Source organism: Canis lupus, chromosome 38 (assembly GCF_048164855.1).
Source record: "Canis lupus baileyi chromosome 38, mCanLup2.hap1, whole genome shotgun sequence".
In the NCBI taxonomy this organism is placed as follows: Eukaryota; Metazoa; Chordata; class Mammalia; order Carnivora; family Canidae; genus Canis; species Canis lupus.
The window spans coordinates 13,696,128-13,718,881 of NC_132875.1; the positions used below are offsets into that span (position 1 = coordinate 13,696,128).

Sequence of the window (22,754 nt, forward strand, 5' to 3'; positions counted from 1 at the left end):
AATTGAACATTCAGCTATCTGCCAGTCAAAACTAAAAATAATGGTGCGCTTCATGCAGCATCAATGAAAATAAACACATATATGACTGTAGAAAAATAGCCAAGTAGATAATATTTGTGTTTCTAAAATACTACTATCCTTTCCCTGAAGATTATAGACGAGAGGGTATTAAACGTAGATGAAAAAGAAGCACTTCAGAGGTCACTGTAGACGTCCAACCTAGGGATGACTGCAGCAGTGAGGATGAAGAGAAGTGTCTGGAATCAAGAAGCATTAAAGGTAGAATCAGCATAACTCAGTGACTTAGAAGACCACAGGGGAAGGAAACACAGACAGTAAATGTGCCTCCTGAATTCTGGGATAAGCAACTAGCCCGTTAGTGTGGATGCTGCCAGACTGTATAAGCAGTGAGCTCTCCCCGGCACTCTGAAGATCTTGAAGGTGACTAATGTGTGGACTTTGTCAGCAGAGGGACTTGAAATCTAGTTCAGCTTATAAAGAGTACAAGGACTCTCCTGTTTGGGCTGCAATGCAGGGGACAGGTCACTAGATTAAGTGCATTCAGTTCCATTAACACAGTAGACAATCATTCATTTGCCGTGACTACAGTAAGATAAAGACACTTTCTAGTTATTTGCTTTTGGTTACTACTATTTCAAATATTTTTGTTTTGAAAATACACTATACCTCTATATATGTTTATAATACTTTTTGTAGTTTCATAAAAATAAAAATTCATAAAGCCTTCCTTCCATTAGCTTTTTCCCCCCTTCATACAGTGATGATGAATGGTTTAGATCTAAAGCTTTATTTGTGAAATTTATATATATTTATATACGTATATGTATGTAATGTTTCTTTTTCAGGTCACACTTTTCAAATGATTGGCACTTGGGATGTTTAAATAAGAGGCCTGGGGCTTCTATAAATATAGAAACAGAGCACAAATTAATAGCAATTTTTGTTATTTTCATTTATAAAAATGAAAATGTACAATAACATTTTAAAATGAGTTACTGCCTGTATTATGGAAACACCTTCTATTTATGGACTTGAGGGATAGATGAAAATCCTATTTTTTTGAAGGAATACAAAATGTTATCTGTTTTAATTCAGACATTCACTAAGGCCCTACTTTGTTCCAGGCCTGTTGGTAGCAATGGAGAGAAGATGGGTAATAAAACAGACGAGGCCCCTGGCAGAGGCATAATTAAACAAGCCATTGTATTACAGAGCATTAGGCCTCTGAGAGAGCACATGAACTATTCCTGTCAGGGAAACAGCATGTGTCAAGGCTACACTGTGCTTGGCTGATTTCAGAAAATGAAATGGAGTGCAGCCCCTCTGGGCATGTGAGAAGGTGTAAGTAGTGGGGCCGAAATGGGAGGAAGCCAAAGCATGAAATCATGGCCAGGTGATGAAGAGTCTTACGAGCCAAAGGTGTATTTGAACTGTCCCATTTGGGCAAGCGGTACCTATTCACAGATGTTACATGAGGGAGGGACATGTGATTTCTGTGTTTTAGGAAGGTCCCCTCTGGCTACAATGTGGAACTAGGTTGGGAGGGAATAGGAACGAGAAACAAAAGGAGATGCTGCAGGCAGTTGCAAGAATTCAGGCTAGAAATGGATGTCACCTGCTTGAGAGAGATGGCGACAGGAACTTAAAGACCTAGAGGGCTGAGGGGGGGATAGGAGAACTACTTGATGATAGATTGCCGAGGGGTGAGTGGTGGAGGGGGGCGGAGACCAGATGACACTCAGATTTCTAATCAACCAAAATATTTACTTATGCAGTGCAAATAGCATGTGCATAATCTCTTCTTTTAAGTTTACTGGCATTATACAGATTTATTCACATAGATCAAGGTACTACATTCCTTCTTTAGTCTACAAATACCTCCTAAGCCTTACCACTAAGTGCACTGGGGATGTAGCAGTGAGTGACCAAAAAAGCTTTTGATGTGCCAGTATGTTGAAGAAGATGTATGTAGATCCTTGAATTCTAATATACTAATTGAATTCCTGGTGACTCTGTGGTAGAGCTGTAAAAAGCGCAGGCTGTGAACACAGTCAGGTCTTGAACTCTTAATTCTTCCACTTATTGACTGTGATGTTAATTAAATTATTCAAACTCTAAGCATCCATTTCCTCATGAATAAAAGGGAAATGATAATTCTATCTCAGGTGTTGAGATTTTCAGTTAAATTTGTTGCCATAAAGTTATTTTCATTCCTTCTGCCCCTCAGAATACAACAAAAACAACTAGAATGATCAAGAGATTAAGAGAATGGAAGAGAGGGAGAAAGAGAAAGGAGAAGGACAACTTCCAACGAAACAAGGAAATTATCTCATTGCCTCATCACATTATTTTGAAAAAAGTAGCTGCTAGACACAATCATTTTTTGTATTAAATGATAAACGATGCCAAGAATTGACACATACTTCAGGATTTTGGAAAGGTTCTGTGTTATACATGTCTAATTCTGAGATATTTAGTGCTCAAAGGCAGATCTGATGATCCGATCACAGAATGAGAGAGTAGTATAGTAGAGACCCAGCTCAACTCCTAGAAAGGGGCGGGTAGAGCTAAAGAAGAAATGCCTCTCTACTGTCTGTAACACAGCCTCTCAGCTGAGGGATTGGCCTTGACCAAAGGCAGAGTGATGTAGGAAGGAGAAGCTGTGGGAGACAGACATTCTAATAGGTGCGGAAACTATGTCCCCAAAGCAGGGAATGATGAAAATGGAGATCTGTATGATAGGGCACAGGGCAGGGCAGAGGCGATGGAAGGGTATTGAGAATCTTTTTTTAAAAAAAAAAAAAAAGAAGAAGAATTAAAAAAAGACACTGCAGTTGAAATTTGGGCTGAAACAATTCACTTTCACAAACCTCACTATAGGATTTAACATATCTGAGATGTCTTTGGAATCAAGAGCTCCAATTCCTCAGGGTTCTTTTTCTTTTCTTTTTAATTAGCATTTAAAACATATGCAGAAAATAGCAGAAAACATGCACTTACACTCTGACGAATGCTTCTAAAGCAAACATCCAGGTAAGTATCCAGTGAACACCAGGTTGAGAAATAGAAAATTGTCTGCAGCCGGAAGCTCCAGCTCTCTCTTTTTCATCATTTGTCTTTCGTCCTTGCCAGAAGTCTTACATGCTAATATTTATGAGAAGAATTCCCTTCCTTTTCCATAGCTGTGCCACTTCTCTATGTTCTCTCTACACAATGTGATTTAATTCCGTCTATTTTTGAACATATGCAAATAGATCATATTATACGCATTCGTAATGTCAACATTATGTTGTTAACATTCATCCATGCCATTTTATATAGGGGTAATTTATTCATTTTTATGGATATATACAATCTTCTATTGTGAATATATATCACAATTTACTTAATCATTATATCTTGATGTCTTGTTCTAGTCCTATTTCTGCTTCTACTTTTTTCTCATAACAAGTAGAGGCATTTAAAATTTGTGAGATAGTTCTCCTAATGTTTCCTAACAGCACTACATATTTGCCTTGAGGAAAACACAGAATACATAACAGTAGAAAAATAAAAAAATAAAAAGTTCTCCATTTAAAGAAATTCTCCTATGTTGTTGGGTTTAAAATTCATAGCAGCCCTGAGAAAGAGACCATCTCTTCATTATCAGAAACAGTAAAATCATTCTTTATATTCACAATTTGTAATTTAGAGTTAAATTATAAAGTACAGAAATATGATTATGAAGACAGTATGTAAGTTTCTGATATTAAGTCGTGAAACAGGATGGTGTGATAGATGAGATAGTGTAGTACAGGTTCTTTGGGTTATAAGGTCATAGGCCACTAAATCTAGCTTGAAAAAAATGGTATTTAATTGTGAAGCCTATCAAAAGGACATGTACTATACCTTTATGAATAACTGCAGATAAATAACTACATAAAACATGTTCTGTGGCAGCTAGAACAGGGAAGTAAGGCAAAGGTTTTGCTCTGTCTCCTGAAGATTGCAGCAGTTTCTCTCATTTTTGCCTCATTCTATATTTCCCTCTTGTAAATAACCCTCTTTCCCCAATGTTATTTGGAATTGACTGAGGAGTTGAAAATATTTGTGTTTCACTGCATGTACGTTTCTTTCCTCCTAACCCTGTTCTTTCATTTAGCCACGAATTATAAGATTATATTTAGCCCTGCCCAAGACCTTTCTTTTTCTTTTTTCTAGGTAGAAGATATGAACAATCAGTTGTATTAATTTTACAATAAATTGTCTTGGGGTTAATAATGTATTATTTTAGCAACCCTCAGTTGAAAATCTATAACTGCTTCTTATTTTTCACAAACAGAGCTATCCATCTCTTTGGATAGCACCTAGACTACCCAGTTATTGATTGTTTATAAATACATAATAGACTGTTCTTTAGGAATCATTTCCCCTATCATTACATCGATTACTTTGCCTATCTGGTAACCTTTCTCTTAGGTTAAAAATGTGGGTGGTGAAAAGTGTGCTACTTAGTCCTCAATTGTTTCCTAATTCCATTTTCAGTATTAACTTTTATAAAATTTATGTTATTATTTTCTTCCAGTTTTGTTGAAAAGTAATTGCCATACAATACTGTATAAGTTTAAGGCACACAGCACGATGGTTTGGTGTACGTATACTGTGCAACACTTACCACAAAAGGTTCAGCTAACATCCATCCTCTCATATAGATTCAATAAAGTGAAAAGAAAGAACAAAAAAGGGGAAAAAACAATTTTTATGTGATGAGAACTCAGGATTTACTTTTTTTTTTTTAAGATTTTATTTATTCATTCATGAGAGACACAGAGAGAGAGAGATTGAGGCAGATACGCAGGCAGAGGGAGAAGCAGGCTCCATGCAGGGACGTGGGACTTGATCCCAGTTCTCCAGGATCACGTTCTGGGCCGAAGTCGGCGTCAAATTGCTTGGCCACCAGGGCTGCCCCAAGATTTAGTTTCTTAACAACTTTCCTGTAAGAGATACAGCTACGTTAGCTTTAGTCATGTTGTACCTTCCCTCCCTAGTATTTATTTATCTTATAACTGGAAGTTTGTATCTTTGACCAACCTCCCCAATTCTCTTTCAATTAATACTTCCACATTGGATAATCACAAGTTTGATCCCTTTTTGTATGAGTTTGTTTGTATAAGATTCCACATATAAGTGAGGTCATAGAATATTTGTCTTTGGCTTATTTCACTTAGCCTCATGACTTCAAGATCCATCCAAATTGTCGCAAATGTTAGGATATCCTTGTTTGTTCATTTTTTATGGCTGAATAATACTTGATTAAATGAATATACTGCAGCTTGTTTATCTGTTTACTCATCATTGAATGAATACCCAGGTTGTTTCCATGTTTTAGTAACTGTGTAAAAGCTGCTATGAACATGGCAGGTGCAACCACCTTTTCAAGTTAGTCCTTTCATTTCCTTTGGGTATATTTCCAGAAGTGGAATTTCTGTATCATGTGGAAGTTCTTTTTTTAAGTTCTCAAGGAAACTCCATACTTATTTCCATTGTGGCTGCACCAATTTACATTCCCAACAGTGTATAAGGGTTTTCTTTTTCCACATCCTTGCTAGCATTTATTATCTCTTGTCTTTTTTGATGATGGCCATTCTAATAGGCATGAGGTAATATCTCATCATGGTTCCAATTTGCATTTTCTAATGACTAGTGATGTTGAGTATCTTTTTACATACCTGTTGGCTTTTTGTAGATCTTCTTTAGAAAAATTCTCTTCAGGGATGCCTGGGTGGCTCAATGGTTGAGCGTCTGCCTTTGGCTCAGGGCAAGATCCTGCAGTCCTGGGATTGAGTCCTACATTGGGCTCCCTGCATGGAGCCTGCTTTCCCTCTGCCTACATCTCTGCCTCTCTCTCTTTCTCATGAATAAATAAAAAAATAAAGTCTTAAAAAAAAAGAAAAGTTCTCTTCAGGTCCTCTGCTCATTTTTAAATTGCATTCTATACTTTTTTTTTTTGCCACTGAATTGTATACATATTTTATATATTTTGCTTTTTTTTGCATTCGACTTAATTTTATTCATCAGTAATATTTTATATATTTTGGATATCAATTCCTCATCAGATATGTGGTCTGCGAATATTTTTCCTATTGTGTAGGTTGTCTTTTCACTTTGTGAATAGCTACTTATGCTGTACAGAAGCTTTTTAATTTGATGTAGTTTGGTCCCACTTGTTAATTTTTTATTTTGTTGCTTATGCTTTAAGGGTCACATACAAAAAAATCATTACTAGGATCAAGGATCTTTGTTCTATATTTTCTTCTAGGAGTTTCAAGGTTTCAGGTTTTACATTTTGAGTTAATTGTTTTTAGTGGTGTAAGACATGGGTCCAGTTTTATTCTTTTACATGTGAATACCCAACTATCCCAGCACCATTTATTGAAGAGACTTATTTTTTTCTTTATTGAGTATTATTGGCTCCCATGTCAAATATCAATTGGTCATTTATTCTTGGGTTTATTTTTGAGCTCTCAATTTAGTTCTACTGATCTATTTGTCTGTTTTTTTTTTTTTTATGCCAGTATCATACAGTTTTAATGACTATAGCTTTATAGTATAGCTTGAAGTCAGGAAGTGTGATACCTCCTGCCTGTTTTTCTTTCTCAGCATTTCTTTGGTTAGTCAGAGTTTTTGTGTGTGCTCTTCCATATAAATTTGAGAAGTATTTTAAATTTTTTTTTAACTTCTGTATTAGAAGCCATTGGAATCCTGATAAGGACTGCATTAAATCTAGAGATGGCTTGATAGTACCGACATTTTCACAATATCAATTATTCAATCCATGAGCATTATGGTGTACTTTTCCATTTATTTGTTTCTTCTTCAATTTCTTTCATCAATTTTTTTCTAGTTTTTAGCATAAAGATCTTCAACCCCTTCATAAATTCATTCCTAAGTATTTTATTGTTTTTGATACTATTGTAAATTGGATTTATTTATTTATTTATTTATTTATTTATTTATTTATTTATTTTTCAGCAATGTCATTGTTAGTGATTGCACACTACTGATTTTTGTATATTAATTTTATAATCTCGCAAATTTACTCAATTCATTGAATGGTTCTTTGGTTGAATCATAAGGATTTTTAAACATAAAATCATGGCATCTGCAAATAGAGATGACTTTACTTCTTCCTTTCCAAATCTGATACCTTTATTTTTTCTTGCCTAATTGCTTTTGTTAGGATTTTCAGTACTGTGATGAATAGGAATGGAAAGAGTAGGCATTCTTTTCTTGTTCCTGGTCTTAGAGGAAAAGCTTTTATCCTTTCACCCTTATTTAAAATAATTCTTGCTATTTCTGCAGGTGAATAGTATATAACGCTGTGAAATCAGCTCTGTTTCTTCATTTACCTTTTACTGTTAATTATTTCTCATACAATTTCTTAATTTTTTAGTCACACTGAGAAATGGTATAGGTAGCTAAATTACAATGGAAGCCAGGATATATCATTTCAATATCTAAAAAGGGTTATAAGAAACCCAAATTTTTCATAGGAATAGTAAAAGCAGATGCTAATTGAAGAATTTAGGATGGGATGATAGCATAAGCTGTGACTACAAGGAAAAATGAGAGATATGCTGCCTATAACACTGGAAGTGACAAGAGATGCCATTTTAAGAAGTCTATAACAAATGATCAAGATTTTTAACATCTTTATTCCAGTTTTGTAAGATTTCAAAGTTACTTCAATCTATTGAATAAAATTATTTTAAATTTTTATTTCAAGTTTTATTAACCTATGCCTCTTTTCCACTGTTTTCTTATTGATATTTATTTCCAAACATAGGTATCAATTTACATTTGATTGAGCTTAGAGTTTAGGATGTTCCCATTTTGTAACTAGACAGGAGTATTAAACAAAAAATACTCTTCTTTGATGATACTAAGAGGCTAAGCTTAACATCTTCTTTGGCAAATATGTTAACGTCTTGAAAAAATAAGTTACACTTTTAAAACTATTAGGGCTAGGAGACAGAGCTCTTAATCTGCCATTTATTAGTTTTATGATTATCCTAATCTTTTTGAGTCTTGATTTTACGATCTGTAAAATGAAGATAATATCTGTCTTTTAGGTTAGTTGGTGGATTAGAGATAATATGTGCAAAATATCTGAGTGCCTACTTTCTAGTAGGCATTGAAAATGTTTGATATGACTCAGGAAACAACAAATGTTGGCAAGAATATGGAGAAAAGGGAACCCTCTTACATTGCTGGTGAGAATGCAAACTGGTATAGCGACTCTGGAAAACAGTATGGAGATTCTTTAAAAATGGAGCTACTCTATGACCCAGCAAATGCACTAGAAGGTATTTATCCAAAGGATGCAGACATAGTGATTTGAAGGGGCACATCACCCCAATGTTTATAAAAGCAGTGTCCACAATAGCCAAAATATAGAGTCCAGATGTCCAAAGACAGATGAACGGATAAAGAAGATGTGAGGAATATATTTATATTCATATATATATATATATACACATATATGTGTATATATATGTGTGTATATATTTTATATGGAATGTTAGTCTTCAAAAAAAAAGAAACCTTGCCATTTTCAGCAATGTGGATGGAACTAGAGGGTATTATGCTAAGTGAAATAAGTCAGAAAAAGACAAATATATTATATCGCTCATATGTGGAATTAAGAAACAAAGCTGATGAGCATAGGGGAAAGAAAGGAAAAATAAAATGTGATGAAATTATAAAGGGAGAGAAACCATAAGAGACTCTTAAGTATAGGAAACAAACAGGATTTCTGGAGGAATGGGTTAACTGGGTGGTAGGCATTGAGGAGGGCACTAGATGGAATGAGCACTGGGTGTTATATATAATCGATGAATCACTAAACTCTACCTCTGAAACTAATAATACACTATAAGTTATTTAATTGGTTTTAACTAAAAAAAAGAGAAAATTTTTGCTATGGATGATATTCTATGACAGATTAGTCAGTGGTTGGATTACAATAGAATGCTTATTTTTTAATACGTTATTATGATTAACATAATTTGTACTTTGTTCTATAATCCTGCAAAGTAAGAAATCTTCTAAGGGATGCCAATATCACATCTAAAAAATATCAGTGATGTTAAATCTTTTTCCTATTGTCTTGCCACTATGGCATGGCAGCAGACATTCTCACAGTCACTATTTTGGTGATTCTAAAATGCTTATGCTATGTATCAATTAATTGCTTAGTGAAGTAGTGCGATTGTCTCCATCTCAATGTTCACATTGGTTAGTTTGTTAGAATCCCAACAGAGAATATCATAGAATCAAAAGTAAAACTTAATCTTCTGTTGAAAACAAAAATTATTTTTTAAGACATTCCAGAGACATGGGCATTTAGTTACTTAGTTACTTCTAGGAAGTAAGAGGTACTCAGCCTAACTTACCCATGCTATTTTCTGGACAGTTCTCGTTATTATAAAAATATTTCTTATATTGAGCAGAAATTCAACTGTAACTGCTATCCATTAGTCATACTTCCATTCATTGCAGCAGCATAAAACAGATTTATATCTTTCTCCACATTATAGATATGAGGAGAATTTTTCTGTGCCTGTAAGTCAAGTTCAAATTCTTTTGGCATGGTCTATATGTTTTTCTAATCTACTTACCAGCTACTTCTTCCCTGCATATCACATTTCAGCAACAGTAGGTAACAATCTGTTTTTTTGGTCTACATGTACTCTTTCCAAGGAATATTGGAAAGTATTTAAAACTGGTATTATCTCAAATATGCCTCAAAAAACAACTTCATGCTATTCATTGGGTAGTTCTAAAACGACATCATTTCTCCCTTGATAAAATCCTATTTATAATAAATGATCCAGGTTTCCCATTTTGTGACACTTAAAATGTTCTAAATTGAGGGACACTGGGTGGCTCAGCAGTTGAACATCTGCCTTCAGCTCAGGGCACGATCCCAGCTCTGGGATCGAGTCCCGCATTGGGTTCCCTGTGAGGAGTCTGCTTCTTGCCTGTGTCTCTGCCTCTTTTCCTAGGTCTCTCATGAATAAAGAGACAAAATCTTGAAAAAAAATGTTCCAAATTGGAACATCAACTCAATTAATTTGTGTTAAGAAGAATATTTTGGAAGAATAAGGTAATATAAGCATATTTGAATATGGAAAAAATTGGAGAACTTTTAGAGCAAAAATATGCTCTCTGAGAGGAGTGAGTTCATGTGGTCTTTATCTGATGGACTGTCAAGTTGCCTAAGTGAGTCCTTAGCTTGCAAAACACTATTAAAATTGTAAATGTAAAATATTTAGAAATAAAGGAACGGTTTAACTTTCTGAAATGAAATGAATGGATACACATGATAAATATCAAATTTAGTTATATTCTGAAACAAATCAAAGATCATTAGATGCTACACAGTTAGTTGCTAAGTACTCAGCTTTTCTGCCTCCTCCAATTAAATTTTATATTTATATTAGAATATTTTTATTATATGAATTATATATGAGTAATAGAAATAAGTATAATATAATAATTATTTAATCCATGTTTCTACATTTTGTTGCTGTTTAGCTATGGCTAAGGCTCCAGGATGCTTTTGAATTCTTTCTCAGAAAGCTCACTTAAGTATTTTGACAGTTCATCAGATAAAGGCCACCAGGAATATAACTGTAGTGTAATAAACAAAGTTTATTAGATTTATAACTTCCTGCAGCAAAGGAGAGAAAATACCATGAGAAACTATGGATTGGATATCTTAGTAAGAAGGGAGAGAGGCGTTTCATAGGATTTGGGTGTACACTGAGTAACTCCAAAGTGGGATTCCAAGAAGGCAAGGATTAACTCTGGATTGAGTATCAGATGTGAGTAAATTATTGTTAAGAAAATAGCAAAAAGATAAAGGGTTGTGTGACCTTGATTGTGTCCCATTATCAATATTTTAGTTTCTAATAAGAATACCATAGTCTGACTACTAGCAGAGCTGAGACACAGACTTAATGTGTTAAGAGTTTTGGAAATAAACATATATATCTGAAGAAAGCTCTAGCTGAAGCTTTGGATGTAGGTTGGTATCCAAGGATGCTTCTCTGTGTGACCCACTTGGCCCAGATCCTTCAGACAAGAAGGACATATTCCATTCTCTCTGCTATGACTTCATAGCAAAGTTTCTGAGAGTCTTTGGTTTTAGAAAGCAAGGATTTTTAAGCACTGTGTTCTTCATGTTGATAAACAAAAGATGTACAATTTTATTCTGATGAAAGTAGAACTATTTAAAAAAAAGAAAGTAGAACTATTTATTTAAATACACTAGAATGCTCAGGTTTAAACTATATTATTTTTACATATTGAGCAATCACACTTATTAGAAAAATAAAACTACTCAATTAAAGTAAATAAAAAGTGCTAACTTTTCATTTCATTCTCAGAAAACAATTTGAGCAACCTTCAGGAGATAGATTGCTTTGAAAGACTGTGTATTATTTTGCTTAATTGATTAATGACTTTTGAAATTTTAGCTTCAGGGACTTTTGAAGATTAATTTAAAATATAATACTGCTATTGATTAAAATAATAATTGCCTTATTATTTAAAGGTTGTCTTTCTCCTTCAAATGAACTTGTACTATTTCTTAAAAAAAAAAAAAAGTGCCAGATCATCAACATCTGAGGTAGTGTCAGAAAGAAGTGTAACTTGATTGTATTAAAGTATATCATTTTAGCATCATTAATCTTTACTTTTCAAGGAAAAGGCAATAACTAATGGGTGAAATTGTTATAACCCATGAAAAGTTAGAGAATCCTCAGTCTGGAAGTACAGAATATCTTTCCTACTACAATTCCATGCAAACATTAATAATTTTTTGGATAAATGCAATGTCAGCATCTACAGACTTTGAATAAAAGCAGTTTCCTTTGCTTAATGAGCTAATGTAACCTGTTAATATTTCAGGTCACTACCTTGAGAGCTTTCAGTACTTAAGTAATTTGGACTCACAGAAAATGAACAGAGAGAACAAATAGATCAATACATGATTGCTGAGGCAACGGCAAATTTGTAGCATTTCACTTTTCAACATAAGATTTTAAGAAAAGACAAAATGTACTGCGAAAATGGAAAATATTCATTGCCAAACAGCAAAGTTATTCCTGTGATACAACATAAGCCAAAATATGTTGTAAAATTGGCTTGTTATAAAAGAATACTTAACCTTAATGAGATACAGGCAGGAGATGTGTTATAAAACAATCTGCTATGTATTCAAATTGGGAAAAAGACAGACTTATCCTGTAGGTGTCCAATGAGGTATAGTTATGGAGACCTTGTCCTAGGGTGATTTCATCAATAGGGCAATGATCTAGCCAGCACCTAGAGGCTAATGATACTATGATGCATCAGTAACTTTTAAATTCCATTAACCAAGGACAAAAAAAAGTTAAATACCTCATTAAAAATGTACAATTACAAAATAAAATTATATGAAATTATTAAAGTTTTAGATGTGATAATACTTATAGATTTGTATCTTAGGTTTAATCATTTATATTACTATCAAAAGCTATAATGGGTATATAATAACTTTAATTAAAAATCTCTATACAAAGCAGTTGGTGTTTGATAAAAATCAGAATGTATACTATAGATGGGGGATTGGAAAACTTCAGTTTAATTTGAATTTCTATAATGTCAACCTAAGGCTAAAAGAAGCCACATGCCTATGGGAACCAAGTTATTATCCCTTGGTGCAGCATTGTCTATGATTGCTGGCTTCACTGACTACTGGATATCAGAACTTTTGCATATTCACTTGGCAAAGAGCCCCATACTGTGTAACTGGGCCCATTGTGGTAATAAGACAAATTTTTAATTATATATGTGTGTTCAGAACTAAGGAGAGGAAATATTCATCAGCCTCCCTCAAAATCCCAATAATCTTTAATGAGAATTTTGAAGCTCTGAGAAGTCAAATAATAATCACAGTGAATTTTTTTTTGCCTCGATGCACTCTCCCTTCCCATCTTCTCCTCCTCTTCTAATAGAACAGTCTTGAGAAAATGAATTTTGAGGTATTAATTTAGCTCGAGAACAGAAGTACATGGCATATCATTTCCAAACTGTGTACTCTAATTTGGACTGCTAACGTAGTGGTTGCCTCCAACCCATGGAGATGGCAAAATTATCCATCTTCTCTAGACAAGTCTTAACAATTTTGTACAAAAAAAAAAAAACAAAAAAAAACAAAAAAACCCAAGTTACATTCACTTTCTTTTCTCTGTTCCAAGTAATTTTTTTCATTTCATGTTTTTATTTCCTTGCATTTCTAGACTTGTCTCCGAATTTATAGTTTGCTTAAAGAAGCCCCACAGAAGCACTTTCAGTATCCATGGTCACATATCCATGAGGATTAGCATCTGGGAAAACAATGTATTCTAAACCAAAACAATACTCTTCAAAGCTCTGAGTTGGGTCTCCATCTTGATAAAATAATTTAAATGACTAATACTCTTTGGCACTGTTTATGATATTTAAGATTTAAGGCCAATAGCTAAAGACTATTTGATACGTATATTCAGGCTCAGCTTCACTTTCATATCTCATGGTTGATTTTGATCTGCATTAGTAACAACTTCAAGAGTCTTCACTTGATAGGACCTGAGCATCAAGCCAAACCCGAGGCCAGTCTGACTCTAGCATGGAGCCCCAGGTTCTGCTAATTGCTCCAAAGTCTTGAGTCTAAGTTCCTGGCCTCCTGATGCACAACAGTGTTTCTGAATCTCATCCTTAATCCTTCTTTTCTTCTTTGCCATTTTAGTGTTAGACTTCTGTTTCCAGGTTAAAAGCCAAGCATGGGCTCATGCAATCCCTGCCCCAGAGAACAGAAACTAACCCATAGTCTTAATACTGGGAGAAGAGCCTTCCACCTCAAGGTAGAATTTATTTAATAAATAGGTTTGGGGACGCCTGGGTGGTTTAGCACCTGCCTTCGGCTCAGGGCGTGACCCTGGAGTCACAGGATCGAGTCCCCACATCAGATTCCCTGCATGGAGCCTGCTTATCCCTCTGCATATTTCTCTGCCTCTCTTGCTCTCTCGCTCTTTCTAACTCTCATTAATAAATAAATAAAATCTTTTTAAATAAATAAACAAATAAATAATAAATAAATAATAGGTTTGTTGTGTTAAACTGTTAGTTTCTGTAAATGTAACTTTAAATAAGGCAAATATGACTCCACTGTTATTTAAGTCAAAGAATGTGAGATGAAGGGGATCCCTGGGTGGCTCATCAGTTTAGTGCCTGCCTTCGGCCCAGGGCATGATCCTGGAGTCCCGGGATTGAGTCCCACGTCTGGCTCCCTGCATGGAGCCTGCTTCTCCCTCTGCCTGTGTCTCTGCCTCTCTCTCTCTCTCTCTCTCTCTCTGTGTGTCTTTCATTAGTAAATAAATAAAATATTAAAAAGAAGAAAAAAAAGAAGGTGAGATGAAAGCCAGTTACACAAAATCAGGTTATGATAGATGCTATTTAAGAGAATGATGGGATATTGTGAGTCCACTCCGACCATCCTCCTCCTCAGGACAACGAATGTAGCCTTCTTCAGATTTTTGGTTGTGTGTTCTCTTTGCCAACTAAATATCAAAAGTCAATGGAGCCGCTCATTAATTTATTCTTAAGTCATATTATATCTCACTTGAATATTAAGATTCTACTTTATGTCAGCCACTCTATGCCAGGTCTTAGGTCTAGTGATGACAAACTAAATACGATCCCTGCCTTAGCTAAAACACAAAGTATCATTAACTTATATGATGAGAAAGGACAGGTTAGTATGTGAGAGGTGGACAAGGAAATTACTCTGGTTATGTTGAACTCTTATTTATCTATCTATCCATAAATTGAATCTAACTCTTTAGATTGATTTTTTTTTTTTGGAGGGAAAGTATCCAGCCCTGGCTATTCCACAGTCTGCTTTCTTACCCCTGACTACATGGGACTACAGTTTTTACCTACTCATTCTAACTTCCACTCTACCCCAATAGGTGACCAATTATGTATGTTCTGGTGAATCTCTTCATGTCATATACTAATTTGATGTTACTAGTAACCTCCAGAAATAGAGTTTCACTAATCTCTTAAAAGTGAAAAGTAAATCTGAAAGAGTAAAGAAAGTTTTGGGAAACTTAAACATAGCCAAAGATAATGGAGAAAAAATATATTAGATGTAGATGTAGATGTAGATGTAGATGTGTGTGTGTGTGTGTGTGTGTACAGAAAATCCTATACAATGGAAGTGATCTTTTAGCAATCTATTACTGGCAAAAAATATTACAGTAGTAACTTTACATGCAGCAAGAATTTGAAAATTTTATTAAATACATTTTGTGAATTGCTGCACCACTTTAGGAATCTTGTATTTTCAACAGGAATATAGAAATTGAAGCAATATTGGTCAATATTCGCAATCCTTCTGGTAGAGATGACTAACAATAACCCCAGTTTTACATTTCCATTTACATATTAGAGAAATATCCCAGAAAATAGCTTCCTACCCAGTACATTCCCCAGCTTTGGTGCATCTAGGAGTGGGCATATGACTGGTTTTTCTCTGCCAATGAAATGTAAACAGAAGTGATAGGAGTCATTTCTAGACCAAGGTTTTAAGAAACTAGTGTTTATTCCCCATATTCTTCTTTTTACCAGCTATAGTTAAATTAGATGTGACCACAGATGGAGGAAGCCTGGCATCTGCATCACAACATGGAAGGAGTGATCTGCCCATGGGGAACAATGCTTTGATGTCTGATGTAAGCAAGAAATATTTTTGTTTTTTCCTGACGTATTAGAGCCTACATATCATAACAGCTGCTGTTACACTAAGACACTCTTGCCATATATTGTAAAGATAAGAAGCACTAACAGTCAAGTTTTTATTCTTATTCAAATTAACTAAGTCTCAAATCTTGGATCAAACGTTTTGATGTGAAGAGATGACTTTAAAAAGTATTCAAACTATTCTAGAGTGAAGCAGTTTCTGGAGATAGAAAGGGAGAAACAATTTACATCAAAGTTTTTGAAAATATGTGCCTGAAATCTTACTAAATATATGTTCTTCCAAAAATGTGTTTCATTGTCAAATATATTTAGAAAACAACATATAAAGTATCCCATGGCTAGAGTCACAGTGCACTTTATCACATTAAAGGTGTTAAAAGACCCGAAAACATACTGCTTAGTATTTATTAATCCCATGTTTTTCAAACTTACTTGACAAGGCAATTCTTTTCCCCTTGTAATACCTGTTAATAGCCCATGGGAATGTGCTCCGAGAAATATACTAGAAATGTTGGCTATAATTTACTCTGAAATGAAATTTAGCCTCACATGAGCCCACCATGCAAACTGATTACCAAATTTTACTGGCTGTATTTGCTTTTGCAACAGCAAATAGTGGTTCACCTCTAGTCACTGGTGTCAGAGGCTAGGAATTGAATCTCGATTTTATCACTATACTTGCACGAATGGGAACAATTTTATCTGGGCCTAAGCTTCCTCTTTGCAAGATCTGTTTGTTATGAAGATTAAATTGGTTGATGGACATAAAGTTCTTATGTGTATAGCACATAGTAAGCATTCATTAAGTGTAGCTGGTAATATCTATTCCCCTCTTTAAATAGTAAAGCTACAGAGGAGGAGTAGAAATCCAGCAGCGTATAAAAAAATAAGTAAATGCCATCAGCCCAAAGAGTAAATGGGATGCAGTGAATGGATACATCCCCTTTCAAAATAAAAACAAGAGATTCATTACTAAGGGAGCAAAATGATAAGGACAAACAAAATCTGATGTTATTATTTTGTATTTTTATAACATTTCCCCAATGTGTCTTTATTTTCTTCTTTTTAATGCCTTTTCTCCTGAAATTAATGGTAAAAAAAAAAAAAATGCCCTTAGATGTAATCAAGAATGTTCGAGATTTCTTGAAGAGATGTATGAAAAGAAAGTAGTAAGAAGGAAGAGCCTGGAACTCCTCTATGCTCCTTAGAGCAATGAGGTGTGGTCAAAATATGGGAGGTGGCAGGCATAGGGAGCTCAGAGCCTAATTAAGTCTCAAGAGAAATCAAGACTACATCTGAATTATGAAGAAGAACGAATACAGAATTATAGGAGGGCAGTCTATAACAATAGGGACCTTTCATCTCTTTTTTCCTCCCTGCCTTTAGTATTTTTTTTAAATCCCAGTGCTTTGTCTTCAGCTTTTTACAAATATTTTAAAAATATTTTTAAACAATGGGATTTTTGATCTAGAAGCTCACTTTGGAAAGATGAGATCATTTGTTTTGGGAAATGAGTGTCTAAGGGAAGCAAAAGCAGCAACAATCAGGTAGACAATTTAAGTGAAGCTTTGACCCCTGGGCTCAGCACAGATAAAGAGTCCTTGTGTAAAACAACAGATAGGGAACATAAGCACCCAGTCCTGGGCAAAATGTTTCAAACAATACAAGATATGTAGAGAATAGGAGACCTTTGAGCATAGCATGTATTTGTTATTTGTCTCTTTCTTTCCATACTGCCTAGACCACTGTCATGATTGGAGAAGGTGTTAAAGACATATATGAAACATATGTCAACATATATCAAGTTCCCAAATCCCATTTGAAGCAAACTATTAAACTCATACCAGAGAGGGACAAGGGAAAGACTCCAATACTTGTAGATAACTATCCTGTACACTAGCTGCATTTTATTTTGTGAATAACATGCCAAGTTAATCAAAATAAACGTACTTTTCTTCAACTTCTCCATAAATTAAAGGGTTTTTTAAAAGCCTTCTTGGCCTTCTCATGGTGACCTGACACCCACTTTTCTACTTTTTTTCAACCGTGTCTATATTTTTAGTTATCCTTTGCATGAGTAAAACATGAATTTCTTCCCCAGAACAGCTCTTTTCTCTGGTTCCTGAGTAATTTTTTAGCTACACATATATGTCCAAAATAGAACTCTTGACCTCCAACCCAAATCCATTTAATTTGCAAATTCATAAGTTAGGAATTACTTATGGCAATTCTCTGATCTTCACCATCCACATGAAATCCACCATTGAGTCCTTCTACATGCCATTAAATCATCTGAAACATCAGTTTTATGATTATATAGAATTTGATTTTTGATCCAAAATTTATTTAACCATCTTTGAGGTAGTTGTTTCTCATATTTTTTGTCATATGTGACATGCTTAGCAGATTTGGTTGGTATAAACCTCACCACATTTTAAATGGAATTGAATGTTTTTATACATCCTAATAAATATATATTGAATAATATATAAATCAATTAATAAATTCTTTAGCACTTCGCTATTGATGGTTTTATTTTATTTTATTTTATTATTTTACTATTGATGGTTTTAAACCTTATAGAAGACATATGTCACACAAAAGTAGAATTGGTCTTTAATAGAGGAAAATAACGGTGATGCTAAATGTTTTGATTACTTTTGAAACTAATAGTGTTGAATTTCCTTCACTCTCCATGCATTTGTAGATGTTTTCATCAGGGTCTCAAGATTTGATGCACAAAAGACACATGACGATTGTTAACCTTACAGAACTTATAGGCATTTCAGATTGCCCCTAGATTAAACTGCTCCTAGAGAAGCCCAATTAAATGCTTTTTTATTGAACATATTAAAGGAGACACTTGCTTTGTGAAAATGTTTTCTTGAAATGGAAAAAAAAAATTTGGAACATATGATATAGAGATGGGTAAACTATTTACAGTTGTTGTTTTTCTGAACATGATTATCATCATAACTACTACTTACTGAGTACTGACTATAAGAACTGTATTAGGCACACTCAGTGTTTCTTCCTGATGATCCGTTGCAAATGATGATTATTGTTATTGTTATCAGCATTTTGCAAAGAAAAAAACCTGAATCTCATGTAGTTCAAGACATTTTTCCAGGGCTACTACTGACACAGAGAACTGGTATCACCTATTATTAAAATATTACTTAGAATGCTAGATATGGCTAAATTCACCACCTTCTGAAAATAGACCACTTCAAAGACATGGACAACAAAAATTATTTCATCTTCATTTCCTATATCCTGTGTTTGAATCAATTTATTGATAATTATGTATCCCATTGGAGTCTTATAATTTATGATGATAAATAAATTGTATTGAGCAGCTTATATCAATATATAATATATAATTATTTTATATAATTATATAACATAATTTATATAATTATAAAATACATATAATATTTATATATATATATATAAATTGCACTGATTTAGTCATTACAAGAAATCTGAGATAATTTCCGCTGTTTACTCTTTCTGTGACTTTTTACTTCCTGTGTGATCTTGGACAAGTTAATTGAACTTATGGTGCCCACATTTCTTTAAGAAATCTATCTCAAAGAGCTGTTGTAAAAACTAAATTAATTAAATCATCTAAAATAATTAGCATACACCGTCCTCTGGAAAACCAGCACTGAGAACAATTGCAACAGTCAAAGTCTAGCTGTTTTTCCTGTTGTGCTCGAACATTATCTTTCTGGCAAGACTTCCAATTCCCCAGCTCAGTTAGAAGTCTGATAATAAGGTAGCTCTGGTGGCTCAGCGGTTTAGCGCTGCCTTCAGCCTGGGGTGTGATCCTGGAGCCCCAGGATTGAGTCCCACGTTGGGCTCCCAGCATGGAGCCTGCTTCTCCCTCTGCCTGTGTCTCTCTCTCTTTTTCTCTCTGTCATGAATAAATAAATAAAATTTTAAAAAAATGTAAAAGTCTGATAATACCCTGATAATATAACGGTTGCAAGCTAAGTATGTTGCTAGCATTAACGGAAGAAAATCAACCAGAGCAGCCTTGGCATAAGCCTTTATTCTAGAATGCTAAACATGAAAAGTTTCAGAAGAACATCTAACTTGAGAAAAGAGGGTGAAATGTTTTTTTGGGGGGAGAGTGGGGGTAAGTGGTGAGGGGGTTAGCAGCAGGAGGCTGTCTAAAGTTTAACCAGAGAACTGTCAGCTGAAGTATAGAAATTTGGGAATGGGATTAAATAGATGGTTATGGTTGATTAGCAGTACTATTTGGAGAATCTGGACTTAATTGAGAAAAGTTTTTTGAGAGTTAGCAGGCATTGTTTGGACAGTCTGGATTTATCTAGAGGGGTGAAGATGGACAGTTAGAAGTCAATGTCAAATGCAAGAGGATGGGGCAAGTGGAACTGCCAGGAAAAGGATGTTCAAAATCTTCGGGAGAAATTCTCAAGTTTCATGTTTTTACCATTTTTATGTTTACAGTTGTTTTCTTATAATTTTTTTCCTACAAGAAAATGTGACTTTCTGCAAGAGAGGAATTGTTATTTTTAATTTTTTCCTTCAATTTACATTTGTGGATTAAATTAATAGACTCTTAGGTCCCATCTTCTATATACATATAGTTTCAGAAGTTTAGGGTAACTCAGGAGTCTCAGCTAGAATGGCTTAGCCAATCCAACATGTGCAGGTCCACTTAAAATGGGAAAACTGCATTCTTAAGCCTCATGCTTGGAAAATATTTCACGAAGTACATTCTGTGAAGTACTAGGTTTGCAGATTACATATCAACAAAAGTTAATGAGGAAAGGTCGTTGTTAAAATGTTTAGAAAATGATGGGCCCCACACTGTTAAATGAATGTTCTCTATGTAAATTTTTCTAGTTTTTTTTTTTTTCTTTTTCTATGATCATGTATTACGGCTAAGGGGAATGTATTATGAAACGTATCTAAGTTCATTTTAAATGGGATTCCCTTCTTTTTCATCTAATTCCACCTTTAGGTACAAGTATCTGACAATACATTTTCTGGAAAATGTGAGTCTAGGATATTTTTTGAGACACATTTCTTAAACACAGGCTTATCATATTAGTTCTGCACAAGCTATCTTGATATCAGAACACAGCAGGAAAATAGAAAAAGCTAAGGCCTGCAAAACCCACATCAAAATCCTCGTTCCTTTGTTCTCAGTGGGAAGGAATGCAAGCCAAGGTCTTATAATTGTTTTCTTACATATAACAAAATAACACAGCAAATTACAATTCTGTAATTAGTTTACCAAACTTCTTCCTCTCAGTTCCAAATTCCACTTTATCTCAATTAGCACAAACCATCTCTCTTTTCATAAACAAATAAATAATGCCCAGAATGATTACTTTTCTTATCCAACAGCAAGAAATAGACTCAAAGATGGATAAATGCCCAGAATGTAAGCCTTTTGCTTCCCTAGGCGGCCCTATTGCCCAGGGCACCTGACTGCCATGCACTACTTTCTTTCCTCAGATTTAACTCCCATCGGTTTCTACAGAAACCCATTAGTTCTCAAATACCAGAGACCTCTATCACAGGCAGGTTACTTAAGTCTTGGAAATGTATCTACTCTCTTTCTAGGTAGGTCTTCTACAGCCACCATCTTCGGCAAAATTTAGTCCTCTTAATTCTATTTAAATCAGAGAGTCATTTTTGGAAAAAGGACTTCACCTAGAACCATAGGTATAAAACTTAATAAGCCTTTCTCACCTCATAGATCTTTTTCTGTGGTTGTGTGAGAGATGAGAACATGAACAGCTCCTGACCTCAGTTATAGTAGATTTTATTTTTCCTAAAGAAGAAAACACAGGAACTGAATTAAGGTACAAGAAGCCTATATTCTAGTGTTCCTTTACTATAGCAATTACTCTTTAATTGCATATTGATAAGTGAATGTGTTCACTTGGTAAATGAATCAATAATACAGATAAGGAGACCACATGGGCTGAAGGAAGGCCCTTCCCCGTACTTGCTATTTTGTTAGTGGCTTGTGGTGTGTATGTTCCTACAGACCTATTTCTAAACATTTACTTTTATAAATCATGTACTAGCCCAAAACATATAATAGTGTTGTGTCTGTTTTTCTGTAAATAAATTGTATTTCTTCTTTTTTTTTTCTTTCTGAGCGCTGTGTATGAGATCTTTCCAAATTGGTACATATGGACTCACTACATTAATCTTAACTACAACATAAGGCATTTCTGAAGTTTCTATTTGTGTTTTTTCTAGATTTCAGTTCCTCTAACGAAAGTCTCCATCTTGTCCTTTATTGTTTTGAACACATTATATATTGTTTTATTACTTTTTGTCTACCAAAATGTAATATAAGACTCCCCTGCAGCGGGTCTTTTCTACTGTCTCTCATTTTTCTTTTCATTAGTAATTTAAGTTTAAATCATGGTATGACTATTAACTTTTTATGAATGCCAATTTTTGTAAGTATAAAAAAAAAAAAGTAGAGAGAATCTGTGGCTCTGAATAGTAATACAACATTCTCCAGAGGAAACTGTAGTTTATTCCCGTCAGGAATGGAGCTTCCTTTGAACTCTGCTTCAGTTGTGAGGGCTTGTCTATTTTGATGCATCATTACTCCTGGTGTGTAATTGGTCACAACCAAAAGTCTGGAGCATTTGCCAAATCCCTTCCACCACTGCAGGATCTGAAACTAACTTCTTTCTTTCTGACCTTGGAGACTAATGAAAGCTTTGCTTAGGTTTTTGGACTCTGTGCTGCTTTGACAAGTGCCTCAGGTGGAAAAATGTTTGGCTCACATCTCTTCATGTCCCTTTTTTTCTCCTGTATCTTCATTTCTTCACTGTTTTGGTAGATCTGACCCCATCAAGCTTATAATTTTAAATATTTTTCTTAGCTCTTTTAGA

The 22,754-nt window shown here is 34.5% G+C and overlaps 1 long non-coding RNA gene across 1 annotated transcript in view; it reads left to right on the forward strand.

The window, feature by feature from the left end:
* The window catches only part of LOC140626818 (uncharacterized), a 257,798-nt gene that overhangs the window by 118,461 nt on the left and 116,583 nt on the right, over nt 1-22,754 (forward strand). The window contains exon 6 of the long non-coding RNA XR_012025819.1: nt 15,721-15,824. This is a non-coding gene — a long non-coding RNA (uncharacterized lncRNA). The remainder of the gene's footprint in view (nt 1-15,720; nt 15,825-22,754) is intronic.